This window comes from Solanum stenotomum, chromosome 5 (genome assembly GCF_019186545.1).
Source record: "Solanum stenotomum isolate F172 chromosome 5, ASM1918654v1, whole genome shotgun sequence".
NCBI lineage: Eukaryota > Viridiplantae > Streptophyta > Magnoliopsida > Solanales > Solanaceae > Solanum > Solanum stenotomum.
In genome coordinates, this window is record NC_064286.1 from 31,634,110 (window position 1) to 31,649,276 (window position 15,167).

The following is a 15,167-nucleotide window of genomic DNA, read 5'->3' on the forward strand; positions in this document are numbered from 1 at the left end:
TGCTTTGGACCATATCAACTTAGCCTTCTTTTGAGTCAAACCGTCAAAGGAGAGGCTATCGAATAAAAACCCTCAACAAACCTTCTGTAGTAACCAACTAAACCCAAGAAATTTCTAATATCCGAAGGGGATAGAGGTCTTGGGCAATTCTTGACCGCATCCATCTTCTTAGGATCTACCACAATGCCCTTACTTGAAATAATATCAACGAGGGAAGCTACGGACCTTAACCGAAACTATAGCGACCCTTTCAGAAGGATACAACGACTTAAGAAGAAATCTAATTTAATACTTGCGACATTTAAAAGTTATTAACGAAGGGCATATTGATTAAAATCTAGTAGGGAATTAGGTTCATAAAAAAATAGTTAAAGAAATGAAGCCTGCCCATTTACACATTTATTTGATGTCAAATTGATACTGCGTAGAATTTTAACATGTGGCGGAAGAACCCTTCCAAAATAATCTAAGCACATAACTTACTAGATTTTAATGCATATATTATCCTCAGACTTACAAATGATATAAAAAGAATATTACCAACTTCCGAGTACCAAAATTAGCCTGTTCATGTTTCACACAAACATTCAAAACAAATAGTAAATTTAGTATATTACAAGACTTGGGTTTACACACCCCAACACACAAAAACATGTAGTCATGCTTATATTACAAACCATGGTGACATGATCAAATAAGCCTTCTAAATTTTTTGTAAATGTACAACACATAGATCATGTACAAGTCCCAAGGTTTATAAAAAATATAGATGCATATATGCAAATGTGATATTCCTTAACTCTCTCAAAATCTCCATCTCTAATGTCCAGCTTCATGCATCCTCTCGATCATTCCCTACGATAGGAACAACTATCGTTGAGCATAAAGCTTACTGGTGTAGAACTATAGGTACGGAGCCCTCAGATTCATTAAGCTACCTTTCTCATGTCATGAGCAGCACAATTGAGACATAATAAATAAATCAAGTAAACCATATATCAAGAGTATCAAAATCGATATTTAAAGATCCAAATGTCAAGAACACTCATAGCACCATTACCCAACAGATTCAATAACAAGGCTCGCCCAATATATACATCATGTTGTCACACCAAACATAATCAAGTATCAAGAAGGACTGACGCCCTATATCAAGAAGGGTCAAATTCCAATAATCAAGAGAACCAAGAACCATATTAAAAATGTCTTTCTAGTTCGTACATAAAATGGACAACTTCCATACTTAAGACGAACTAAAAAATGATCTGAATCAAGAGGCATGCCAATAGTGACAAAGGCACAGCCACAAGAAGGACAAGGTCCCAACAAGAGTGCTAGGTGATCAAACAATTTGTAGGAGTAGGCGAGTTACACAAGTGTCTATAATGTTTAAAGGACACCAACACGACAATGCAAAGTGACAAGAGGTAACCAAGGTACCAAGATAAACTTTTAGATATACCAGCAGGTAACAAGAGTACAAGTACAAGTTTATACACAAACCTCAGTGCTTTAGCATAGAAACAGTCCATCAGAACTTCAAGAGTTCAAACCGTATACCAACCAACGTATCAAGGTCCTCAACTTGTAAACGAGTATAAACAACCTTAAAAATAAAATTATATTTTTTCTTTACTTTCTAGTAGCTCAATAATGTTGACATAAAATAGGATTATCATCACAAGTAAGTCTAGCCTGTACAAATACGACTATGCTCCCAAAATAGTAATTTTGGCCAACCAAGAACCTTAAGTCGCAACTTAGATTTGTAAAGGAAAGCGGCAAAAATAGACTTTATATCCTTCATGAAAGATGTAGGTACATATCGTAAGCTTGCAAATATCAAGAATCATCGCAAAATACATTTTGGTATTAAAAAAATGCTCAAAACACTAAGAGTTGAACATAGAGGATTTCTAATTCCGAAATCTGAATAGAACTTGTCCTATGTTGCATCCCATATTTATAACCTATAAAAGATGTATTAGAGTTTTACATAAATTCATAGTTGTAGGTATAAGAATTAGATTTCAAAATCATATTTATTCATCGAAAAAGGAGTTCTAGAGAACGAGATATTCTAGAAGAACTAAACACTACTCAACTCAAAAATAGATTTCGATTACTCTCCAAAAGGTAGGATGTGTCTCGACTTCTAGATAGAAGTAGAAGGACCAGGGTTTTCTTGTGATTTTATGGGTAATATGATTAGAGGAAGTTCTCTTGGTTTCTTATAATTAAGGATCACGAATTTCACTAGAGGAGGTGTGAAAATATAGTCACAAAAAGTGATGTTTATCACTTTACAATTGTCCTTAAAAGTTGGCTGCCCAAAGAAAAAGTTGGCTGCCCAACATGCATACATATATACCTATATATATATATATCCCTCACCACCCTTTCAAGTTATAGGTAATTCTAAATAGAATATTACGTAAATACCCCAATACAATCCCTTATATTACGATCACAATTTATCTTAAACAAAGTTGCAAATATCGCAAAATTTCAAGTTCCTAAAATGAGAATAAAACATACTAAAGTAATTAAGGAATAGTGTATCGACATTCAAATCTTAATTTTATTATTTAGGGTGTGTTACAACTCTCTCCCCCTTAACGAAATTTCGTCTCAAAATTTACCTTACACTAGTCTCGAAACAAGTGTGGATACATGGTCCTCGTGTCTTCTTGTCTCTCCCAGGTAGCTTCTTTTCCAGAATTGTTCCTCCAAAGTATCTTTACCAAGGGTATTCTCTTGTTTCTAAGTTGCTTTACATCCGGAGCTTGAATTAGGATAGGTTCTTCATTATACATGAAGATAGTATTAACCTCAATAGATTCAACTGAAAGAATATGAGATGGATCAAAACGATATCTTCTGAGTATAGAAACATGTAAGACATTGTGGATCTTATCTAACTAAGGTGGCAAAGCTAATTTATATGCAACTGGTTCAACCCTTTCATGTATCTCATAAGGTTCGATAAATCGAGGACTAAGTATTCCTTTTTGGCCAAATCTACTAATCATTTTCCTTTTCCAACACCTTTAAGAATACTTTATCTCCAACTTGATGTTCAATATCATGCCTTTTAAGATCCACATACGATTTTTGTCTATCCGAAGAAATCTTTAAACTATCCTTGATAATTCTTACCTTGTCTTCTGTCTGTTGCACAATTTCAGGACCAATAAGCTTTCTTTCACTAACTTCACTCCAACAATGAGGGGTACACCATTTTCTTCCGTATAAGGCTTCATAGGGAGGCATTCCAATACTCGATTGGTAGTTATTATTATAAGCAAATTCTATTAAAGCCAAGTGTTTACCCAACTACCCTCACACTTCAAAATACAAGCTCGAAACATATCCTCCAAGATTTGTATCACTGTTTCCGAGTAACCATTTGTTTGAGGATGGAACGAAGTGCTAAATTTCAACTTAGTACCCAAAGAAACCTGCAAGCTACCCTAAAATCTAGATGTAAACCTTGGGTCTCGGTCAGATACAATAGACACAGGGATCCCATGTAGTCTTACAATCTCATTAATGTACAATTCGGCTATGCTCAATTGAGTAATCCATCCTGATTACTAAGAAGTGAGCAGTCTTGGTTAGCCTTTCCACTATCACCCCTATTGCATCATTATTTCTTTGAGTGCAAGGAAGCATACAAATAAAGTCCATAGTTATTCTATCTCATTTTCATTCCGGCATCGACAAGGGTTGTACTAAACCAACTAGGACCTGATGTTCTACCTTTACTTGTTGACAAATCAAACATTTTGAAATGAACTCTGCGATGTCTCGCTTCATACCATTCCACCAATAATGTTCTTTGATGGTCTGGTACATCTTTGTACCTCCCGGATGCATTGCATATGGTGAAGTATGTGCTTCATTCGATATTTCTCTCCTCAACTTGTCATCCCTAGGGATGCAAAACCTATCTTGATAAAATAAGCCACCATCTTCTATTAATGTAAAATCAAGATTTTCCCCATTTGGAACTTCTCTGGTCAATTTTACAAGTTTCTCATCTAACTTTTGTGCTTCTTTCACCTATTCAAGTAATATTGGCTTTACATGCAAATTAGCAATAATTGAACCATTTGAATCAAGTGTGAAACAAACATTCATAACTCTTAACGCAAGGATCAAGGGAAAAGGACTGAAAGAAATACAATAGATCACGACTTTACAAGTTAAGCTTGCGTGCAACGATCATTACGAGACTCACTTCGACAATCAATTAGTCACAATAAGATGCTAAGATTTCACACATTACTTATGCAACTCAAATTTTCCTCGTTTGACTTGCACAATCATATCGTTCATCAAGTGCACTATTCAAGTCATCGATATTGATCGCAACCGACTCTGGAATGTACAAGAGAACAACAATCACACACAGTCACACAATTAAAAGTAAAATCAATGAAATAAAACCAACATTCATTCACATTCCATCAATAAGGAGAAGTTTCAGACACAAATAATAAAACAACAAAGCAAACAAAAGAAAACAAAATACAACCAAGAGGATACTTATCAAGAAACATTCAACGAACCAAAATAACTAAATAGTGTCCTCAATGTGATATAAAACCTGAATGTATCAAAATAGGAATAAAATGCAAGGAGAGTAAAAAAAACCCTGTCAGGCTAGGCCTGAGGCGAATCATGTGTAGCCGGGGTGACCTCAATTTGGGTATTAGTGTTGGACTCTCCTCCATCTTCAGATGATTGCACAACTATCTCCTCCGTGGGCATAGACCCACTAGGAACAATCATTGATGTTTCATGAGGTGACTCTTCTATGGCAACCCGTGCAAACTCTCCCTCTAAATCCTCTAAGTGTCTATATACCGCATCATCATGAGTTCCCAGCTCCTCCTCATCCATCTGAGCTGTATTGGACTCTCCATCATCATTAGCTATATCAACAACTAAGGTCACAGTAGCCGAAGTGATCTCAGAAGTAGTTGTCATATCTGAACTGGGGCCCTCAATAACATCTCCACTACCCCACAACATCGAGATGTCGGTGGCCTTCAACTCATCCACACCACGCCATAGCCCATTAATATCAGCCTTCAAGGCTGTCAAATCATCAGGTTGTCTACCACTCTATTCACATGCCTCAACTCAAACAGTAAGAGCATCCAATGCAAGGCCATGCACCGTAATCAACTCACATTGTCCCCTCTACTCCTCCCAAATAGGAGACAATGCAGTAACTATAGGTCTCTAAATCGTGAATGGGACGGCTGCCTCGAGTCGAGAACCCGCACCTAAGCCGAATAAGCAAGGTTGCTCATTTTATATATCACTACCAGTGTTAATAAGGGACGGGAAGCAGTAGCAGGAGTAGGCGTAGTAGAGGTGGAGGAGTTGGGTATACCTGTCGGCTCAACTGCCAGATTGAACTTAGTGGCTTTGCCCTCCATGGCCTCAACATCAACCACCAGAGAAATGTCTACCGGCCTTTTTCCTCTGCTCAGCCTAATGCTTCGTGTACTCATTTTCAATCGTCCGTATGTCAGTCGAAGATGCCTGAGTCACCTCAGTATCTGTCTTCGCCACAAAAAGCACACCTGCTCGATGATAGAGATCACTAATCAACACTTGAAATGGAAATGAGGTTTAGTTTTCTTTTTCCCTCATCACCATCTCTTGGGAAATTATTACCCTGAGATTCAGCCGCTCGTGATCAAGAATACGACCCAGCGGTGTAGCTTTTGGATGTCGAATGATTGATTTATTTTGTGCTGATAAAGCCAAACCAATACCGAACAACGACGTTCAAATCTTTTTTTCAATTATAGCTCCCGCCTATAGCCATTGAGGAGTGACATCACACAACAACTGGATCAACAACCCCTTCAAGTCCTCCCGTGTTTGGTTTTTGACCCTGTCGGCCAAAGAATGTCAAATCCGTGTAATGTAGTCTAACAAATCATTAATGTCTGTTTCGGAACATGATACCTTCTTGCCTCACACCTCTATGTAGTCTATCGGTGCCATCAACCCAACTTTCTTCTTCCCTTTCGAGATAAGCTCTCCATAACCTGCATAAAACTCCCGAACCCATGAAGGAACATATGGTTTTTGGGGCTTTGTGAACTGTTGAAACTTGTGGAAGTGAAGCATCTCACACATACCGGGGTATTTGTTCACAACACCATTAGTAGAGAACTGCTTCTCGTGCAGGATAGTCCGCAAGCCAGCTGCTTTCAGTCAGTTCATGGATCGCGGCGGATGTGTTGTGATTGGAGGTACTTGAGGTGCCTGAGTTATTTTTGGTGGTAGAGGTGTCGAGAGTGCTGGAAGTCTTGTTGGATCAAAAATTGCTTTGGATCGTAGTTATGAATGCTTCCTCTTGAGTAACTCCCCCTCAGTCGTCGGTGTGTGAATAGGGGTCCTGGACCCCACATCTTCCTCCCTCTAGACTCAGAGAATGTATGGTGAGTAAAGTTAATGCCCATACAGTCTGATGAACTCGAACTCGAGCTCGAACACTCTAACACTTGTTTTTTCCCTTTGCCATTTACATTTTCTAGGGGAGGTTTAGAATGAGTAGCCTAGGGTGGCGTGACCTCCGTAGCAAATAAGACCCTTTTTTCCTTTTTTCGGGAGGCTAGACCTCTCAGCGGAAGCTTTGATCTAGAAATATCTTTAGAAAAACACATACAAATCACATGTGGTGGCAAAAGGTTAGCAAAACGTCATTTTCAAAAAAATGCAGGAAAACTTGCCAAACCACTCAGCGAGTTACCGAGATTATTCGGCAAGCAATAGAAGGCTCGCCGAAATTAACTGAACAAAACAACAAACAACTGAGCACAAAAAGGCAAGACGAAAGGCTATTCGATGAGTCACCAAGCTCACTCGACGATCAGAAAGAATATCACCGAATGATATAGACAGAAACAACAAAAAAGGAAGTCAGAAAAGCGAGGATAAAGCTATTCGGTGAGTCGCTGGGTCAACTCAGTGAGCTTAACCATATCGCTGAAAGTTACATATTAATTCACCAACATTTAAGGTAAAAAAAGCGATAAGGAGGGTCAATTGGCGAACCGTTGAGTCACTCCGCGAGCTCGACTAAGCTCGCCAATAGGCCCAACGTTTCAGATTCCCAACCTAAATTCCAATTCTTAATGCACAACCTACGACAACCAATTTCAATGACAATTTGATGCAATTCAACACTACCAACAATAATAATCAAACCCAGGGTACTCATACTTCACCCAATTGATCTAGATTCGACCAAACAACGATTTTTCCCTTAAGAACGACGTCACCCAATCCATCATTCGGAAAATTTGAGTTGTTATGTGGAATTTTGGTTACTCGGCCTCACCCACAAAAAACCCAATATGCAAACCCGCAATTCACACAATTTAAATTCCAATCTCAAACTAATTTAGGCTAAACAAGTTATCGAGCAAGATTGGTTTCAATTAGAATTCAACGAGCGATTAGGCACACAATCAACGCAAATAATACATCTATGAACTACTAAAACATATTCTCAACATGTAATTTAAATAAATTCAGGCAACTAACCTCAATTGTAGACACGAGACACTAAGGTAAAGAGAAAAGGATGGGCAACGCTTCAGATTCCGATCACACGAGGACACCTACAAAAATTAAAGTTAAAAACCATGATATAAAATTTTATTGTAAGAGTGCTGGAGTCGAAAAGTTCAAAATAGGGAGAGGATTTTAATTTAAAACAGTTGAAAGGCCTTTAACCCTTCAGTTTGCGCCTCGATCGACGAGGTTCATTAACAGCGTCGATCCACTCAGTGATACGCCAAGTGGACTTTATCTCACCAAATTTATCATAAATGTGGCCACTCAGATGGTCAAAAGGGAAATTTATATCGGGCTCGCCAAGCCAGTCGGTGAATCACCGAGTGCACTTTAGATAGCCAAATTGCCTCTTTCTACGAAATTTGAATCTCAACATACAAATCCAACAAATGTTATTCAAATGACAAAAAGTAAACCTTGGGTTGCGTCCCAAGAAGCACCTTATTGAACATCGTGGCACAACGTGGCCATGTGATCATGCCTCATTCTTCAGGTTTACCAAAGTGACATTAGGGAGACCCCCTTCCGATCTTTGATTTAGGTGAGGTAAGATTTGACCGATTTGAGTCTCAATCTGCTTTATGGACACCGAGTGCGAGGTCACTGTTTGATTAAGAGAAGAGACATCATCTTTCATATCCTTGAGTACCTTGTCAGATCCTTCCACCTTGTTCAAATACGGCCAAGCATATCCTCGATTCAAAACTTTCGGCATCAGCCCTTGATTCCTTCGGCTTTGGACGTTCAAAAGGAGGCACATAGAAATCTTTGTCACCATCTCTATCTTTCTATTTTGCACCACGATCATGCCATTCTCGATCTCGATCTTTCCAACCATCATCACGATCTCTATTCCAACCTTGATTCCTGCCCGAAGTTTGATAGCTCGGGAGAGAACCTCATGCTTGGTTTAACAAGAACTGTACCTCTTTATTGTACATGGTTTCAATCTATGTATCATCCGGGCTCACTCCACTACTTGGGCCAACCACATTCGCAGCCTTATAACCCTCTCCCATGACATATTTCATTAATAGGTCCATTTGGATCATTATCTTGGCCATTTTGTCATCACGCTCTGTGTTATTTTCCAATTATTCCTTGGTCAACCCAAGATTCAAAGGAGACACCTAATCTTCCCTTTTGTACCATGCACAATTAATTTTGGTCATCTCATAAAGCAATGCAGACACTATTTCAAATGGTTGTCTCATAATACCACCCTGAATGAGTTGATTAGCAACACCTTTGTTGACGGTGTCAAGACTCCAATAGAAATATTGTAAGAGTACATTATCCGGCAATACATGAGTGGGACATTTGAGAAGTAGCTTTTAAAACCTCAACCATGTCTCATGAATAGGTTCACCATCAATCCTCTTGAAGTTTTGAATGCAATCCCTCAACTTCACCATCTTCAAGGGAGGAAAGAATATTTCATAGAACACTTCTGTGAGCTCCTCCCAAGAAGTGATTGATTCCTTTGGTAACTCATTTAACCACTTTTTTTCCTCCCTCATTAGAAAGAAAGGAAGCAAACGGAGTCAGACCTCTTGAGTGATGTTCTTAAATGAAAACAATCCACACATATCCACGAAATTGCGAATGTGATCATGAGGGTCCTTATGAGCAAGTCCCCCAAATTTGCAACAACTGCAACATAATACTGGTCACATGAAACACTACATTGCCCATAGTTGGAGGCAATAAAATAGCACCAGCACTTCCCAATTGATCCATATTGACATCATGAAAATTTCCAATGTCATCATTATTCCCAAGTCGACTCGCACTGCTCCCGTTCATAGTTATCTCTTCACCTGTTTAGAGAAATCAATAAGGAAACACAAATAAGAAAATTATACTACAAGAAAAATTAGTTCACAAGAACACTTCAATAAAAGAATTCTAAACAACACTCCCCGGCAGCGACACCCTTTTTTATAATGCTTAACTACACTTCTTTCAATTTGAAGTGTAGGCGGTCGCTAACAAGTATAAACCCAACAATGATTTGGGGTCGATCCCACAAGGAGTGATATAGAAAAGAATTTGATAATCAGGTAAAGACGTGTTCTAATCATTTGTAGGAGTACGAAGCTACGCAACATAAATTAAATCACTGAATTTTTAGTGATCAATATCAATTGAGGGGGATTCAGTAAACAATTGTTTAACAAGTAGCAATTAACACGAGAGTTAAACAATTAAAGAGAAGACCTTAGGAACGTGATCAATCGAATGCCAATTTAGCGTAATGGGTAAGTACTAATTGCCCTAAGTTTTTAAATTGCAATGGGTAGGGTAGGTTTTGAATATGATAGCTATCCCTCGATCAAATATCTTGTTTTGAGTTAGTTTTCTCGAACCTCAACAAGCTTAACAATACCAAACAACCCAATTCCTTAATTAATCCACTTTCTCAAGTTGGGTGGTAAAGACGCAATCAAACCCACTTTCTCAAGCTAGATCTTAAAGACACAATCAATACAACTATCAATCATTGATTCTACTCTAATACGTCTTTCTCAAGCAAGTATAGAGAGCCAAGCTAGAATTGAATTTGCAACTTTAGTTCCTTAATTTAAACATTAACAAACAATTGAACCCATGTCAAAACAACATTAAATTCACCAATTAACAATACTCATTAGCTAATTAATGAATTCGACTACATGATCACACCCCTAAGGTAAAGGGTTTTATCCAAACATAGCAAAAGGTAAGAAATCGTTACCAAATAGGTTATCCATCAATATTGTTAACAATATGAAAAACTCCAATGCCAAAATTAAAGCTAGAATCTTAAAACCTCAAATCCGAGATCTAAAACTTCTATAAAAGTGTTCAACAACGTAAGAATGTGAAAAAATTCTCAAAGTCCACGAATGTACAGTGTGGGAACTACTTTTTTCTTTTCAAAAAATGAATTTGTACGTTTCCAAAATCTAAGCACGGAGACCACTCGGCGAAGTTTGTCGGGATTTCCAATCCACTCGACAATCCGCCGAGTTGCTCTCTTTCTCACCTTTTAGCTTGGATCCTACATCCAATTCTCTTGGAACATTTGGCGAGCTGGATCGTGGTCGCCGATCTATTTGGCGCATCGCTAAATCATCTTTTTCTTGCCAAGTTTGTTTTGGTACATGGGCTACTTCGCTAGAACTTTAGGCGAGCTAGAGTCTCACTCAGTGTGTCGGCGAGTGGCTGTTGCGAGTTCCAGCTTCTCATTTCTTCAATGTTTCCAACTTTTTCGCTCTTTTGCGCATCATAATTTCCTTCCCTCACTCTTAGGCCTTCAACGCTGCATATCAACATATTAAAATCATGGGCACAAAATATGCATTGAGAAGAATACATCATTGAATAATAAGCCCTAAATGAGGCAAAATTCCCGACTCATCACCCTCACCAGTAGCAACTCTGACATCTATCCCACTTTACTACATACTAAGAGATAGCTCACTAGTGGGCATCATAGGTTGCATGGGGGCATGTGCATCAAGTAGGGGAGCATCACCCATATCATGAAAATATCTTTAGACCTTAGCTGGTCAGCATCCGCTCTCAAGGTAGCAATCTCATCTCTCATGGCGTCACACACATCAAGACTACATTTGGCCTTCTCTTGGGCCTCTAACCAAGTAGTGAGGTTATCCAAACTCACCCCATGTGACTGAACTAAATCCTCATAATGGGTCACTCTATCCCTCAAATGGGCCATCATCCTCTCAATTGCCCTATCAATCAGCGTGGGCATGTCCTTCTCACACTTGTAACTCTAACATCTGTAGACCAGGCTCGAATGCCCATTTGGTAAATCTAAGCCTACATCAAGTGGGACAGGAAGTATGAACTAGGCAAGTATATCAACAAAAATAATAATAATAGTAGCAGGAGTGGGAGGCACAATGGGAGATATACCTGCCTACTCCATAGAAAGAACAGATGTGTTGACCTCCGAAGCCAAAGCAATTGGTTCAACAACTAGTGTGGTGTCAGGTGGTGGCGCCTTCCTTGGAGTCATAACATGCCGTAAGTCGTCAGCCTCAATCCTGTGGATATTGTAAAAAGAGGCCAACGTGATCCGTACATTAGATTTTCCCAGAAAGAAAACTCCCGCTTTCTTAGAAAGCTGGGTAATAAGGACCGGGAATAGAAGGGAGGTCTGATGTTGCCTAGACCTCATAAGTATTTCCTCTAAAATTATTGACCCAATATTGACTCAGTTTGATCAACGATGCACCCCACTAGTACTTCTTTTGGATGCTGGAGGATGGACTCATTCTGGGACAACATTAGGTTGCAACTAATGAATACAAACCAATAATAACCTACTACATTCATGTCGTTCCTTTCCATTTGTGCTCCTTGAACTTCATCCGAAGATGGAATCTATCCTTTGAGTTGCCTTTGGTACCAAGAACATCATTTATCGCACTAGCATCACATGGAACTTGCTTGCCACATACCTCTACTTCTTCTAGGGGTTTCAAATTATTCCCTTTATTTTATTGGGCAGGGCATTTGTGTAGGCTCCGTTGAATTCCTTGAACAACTTTTGCACATATGGTTCCCTGATTTTTGTGAACTGTTCTAACCGGTGAAACTTAATAGTTTCCTATATGGTCGGGTAATCAATCATTACCCTATCAGTTTCAAACATTCTCTCCTAAAAAATAGTTCATTATCCATCTTCCTTGAGCCTGTTAAGGGCCCTTGGAGCTACTATAGGGTGAAAATTAGAGGAAGGGGTTGGATCTTGAGGAGGTGATGTTTTTGTGGCGATATGATTTTGTGGTCGCTTACCCACACTTGTAGGAGGATGCAAATTGGCTTGTTACGGACGAGGAGCCTCAGCTGGCTCATTTATGGTGACACCCCTATGCATTTTCAAAGGAGGGAGAGGAGGACAACAATCCTTGTTTGAGTCTGTATCCGAAGAAACTATCTTTTTACCCTTTCTCTTGGCCATATTTTGCAAAACACAAACATTCAAACATATAATCAGTGAAGTTGGTTGAAATAACTCAATTGAAAGAATAATTCAATAATGTACTAAGGCTCGCCTAATGAGAAGGAGGTCCGCCTAACAGGATGGGCGAGCTTCGGTGAGCTCACCAAGTCAGAAAAAATCAAATATCTGAGAATTTAGGCACAATGGGTAGAGTCATGTCCCAGCTGGTGATTCATCGAGTTGGTTTAGGAGAGCTAAGACATGTTCACCGAAACAAATAGTGCAAAATGAAAAGAAACAAGCATCAAAGGTGATGTCCACTCTCACTCGGTGATGCACCGAGTGGGTTCGACAAACTAAGATAAGCTTGCAGACTGGAACAGTACCCATGGTCACATATTCACTCAAGAAGGTGAGTTAGGTCTTACTCACCGATTCACCTAACCACCTTAGCGAACTAAGACAAGCCCTCCGAATAAGAAGTGTTCAGCCTAGTGCCTAATTTTCACAGACAAACCCAACATACGCAATAAAATTAGGTTTCCAATATCATTACAATCCACCCACATGCTTATCTACCCATGGGTACTTTGCCTTCCCCAGATATCACAAAGTACTGCTAAAATTAATGATTATCCCTTAAGAAAGTTGTCACTCTATGTATCATTGGGAAAAATTATGCAATTTGGTCAAGACTCGGTTGCTCAGACTTCACCCACATCAAATTCAACCAAGACCTACCAATTATAAGAGTTCATTTTCAACTTTTAACAAACACAATAAGGTTTAACAATTTTAGGCAAAAATGAAAGTAATCAATTCAAGGGCACTGTTCAATATGATTATTATAGCATTATCCATTTAAATCCAACAATCACATGCATCAGATGGCCTAATGCCCATAAATAGAACACAATTTTAAGCTTAAAATGCAAAATTTAAATCAAATACCAACCTTAGCAAGAAGAAAAATGTGAAAATAATGGAGAATAGTGTTCAATCGACTGATTTAGCAAGAATATGCACTCCACGTACTAAACAATCGCAAAAAAAGGATACTTATACACTAAAATAAGGTATTGCAAGAAAAAGGGAAGAAAAGGTCTCAAAAATTTCAAAGGTTTTTTTTTATTTGAAAAGGCCCTTGGACTTTTTATTCCAGGCACACTCAGTGGTCCGACTATCGTTACCGAATGTGTTAAGCGGATCGCCAACTAGAGCTAAAGCTCACTGAAAATGCCAGAATGAACACCAAACCTAAAGGCTGATTTGGCAGATTTGATGGAGTCTGTATAGTGTACTTTGATGGATCGCCTTATGGCGCTCATATAACCTTTTGACACTTAGATCACCTAAATTGACAATACACTGTTCCATATTTTCTAGCTCAGAACCGCACAACCCCTTCGGCGGATCACCATGATGATTTTGGCATCGTCTAATGTTTTCCTCGCACACTTTGATTTGTTTTCAAGCAGCATTCGCAACAAACATTATTGAAAGCAATAAAATAAAAGTAAAAACTTGGATTGCCTTCTAAGAATTACCTTATTTAATGTCGGGCATGATATAGTTCTCTTTTCCTAAACATCCCTTTTTGCGATTTGGGACAGTGCCTCTAGACAGCGTTCCCTTTTGCCTCGGATTGTAATGAGTGGAGATCTGACACAATTAGGTCTCAAACTTCTTGCTCACTACCGAATGAGATGTTACTATTTGAGATAAAGTGGAGAAGTCATTTTTCAATTCCTTTAACACTTTCTCAAACCCTTCAAGTTCAAGATCTTTTTGAGCATTTCCTCTATTTGGTTCCTTCTGTTCAAGCTGGGTCCTTTAGTCATGGACGATCATGGGGAGAAATATATCTATCTTCATCAGCCTCCCTATCCCTCTAATTTCCACCTCGCCAGTCTTTCCAACTATTATCTCGCTCCTTGTTCAAAACTTTGTTCCCACATTATCATTGGTAATTTTGTGACAACCCCCCATTTAGTTTCCCAAATATTGAACTGTTTCATTGTATAATGCCTCAAACTTGGCATCATCGGGGCACTTCCCTCTATTAGTCCCAACCACATTCACCATTTTAAGTCCACATCCCATGACATGTTTAGACAACAAATCGAGTTGGGTAATCTGTTTCACCATATTTTCATCTTGTTCATTATCCTTCTTAATTTGTTATTTTCTTATGCTCAGTTGTAGAGCAGACATTTTGTCTTTTCTAGTATGCCATGCTAGGTTAACTTTGGTCATGTCATTTCGAAACAAGCCTGCTAAATTTATATGGTTGTCTAATTAATCCTCCTTGGACAAACTGCTAAGACATAACTTTATTGACTGAATCAAGGCTACAATAGAAGTATTGCAGTAGCAAATTTTCCATAACACCATGTATTGATCATTGCAACAGTAGTTTCTTGAAGCGCAACTAAGTCTCATTTAGAGACTTACGTCCAATGCGCTTGAAATTTTTTAGTTGGGTTCTAAGTTTCACCATCTTCGAGGGATAAAAGACTCTCTCCAAGAAAGCCTCATTCAAGTACTCCCAAGAAGTGATAGAGTCATTTGACAATTCTACCAATCATCTTGTAGCTTC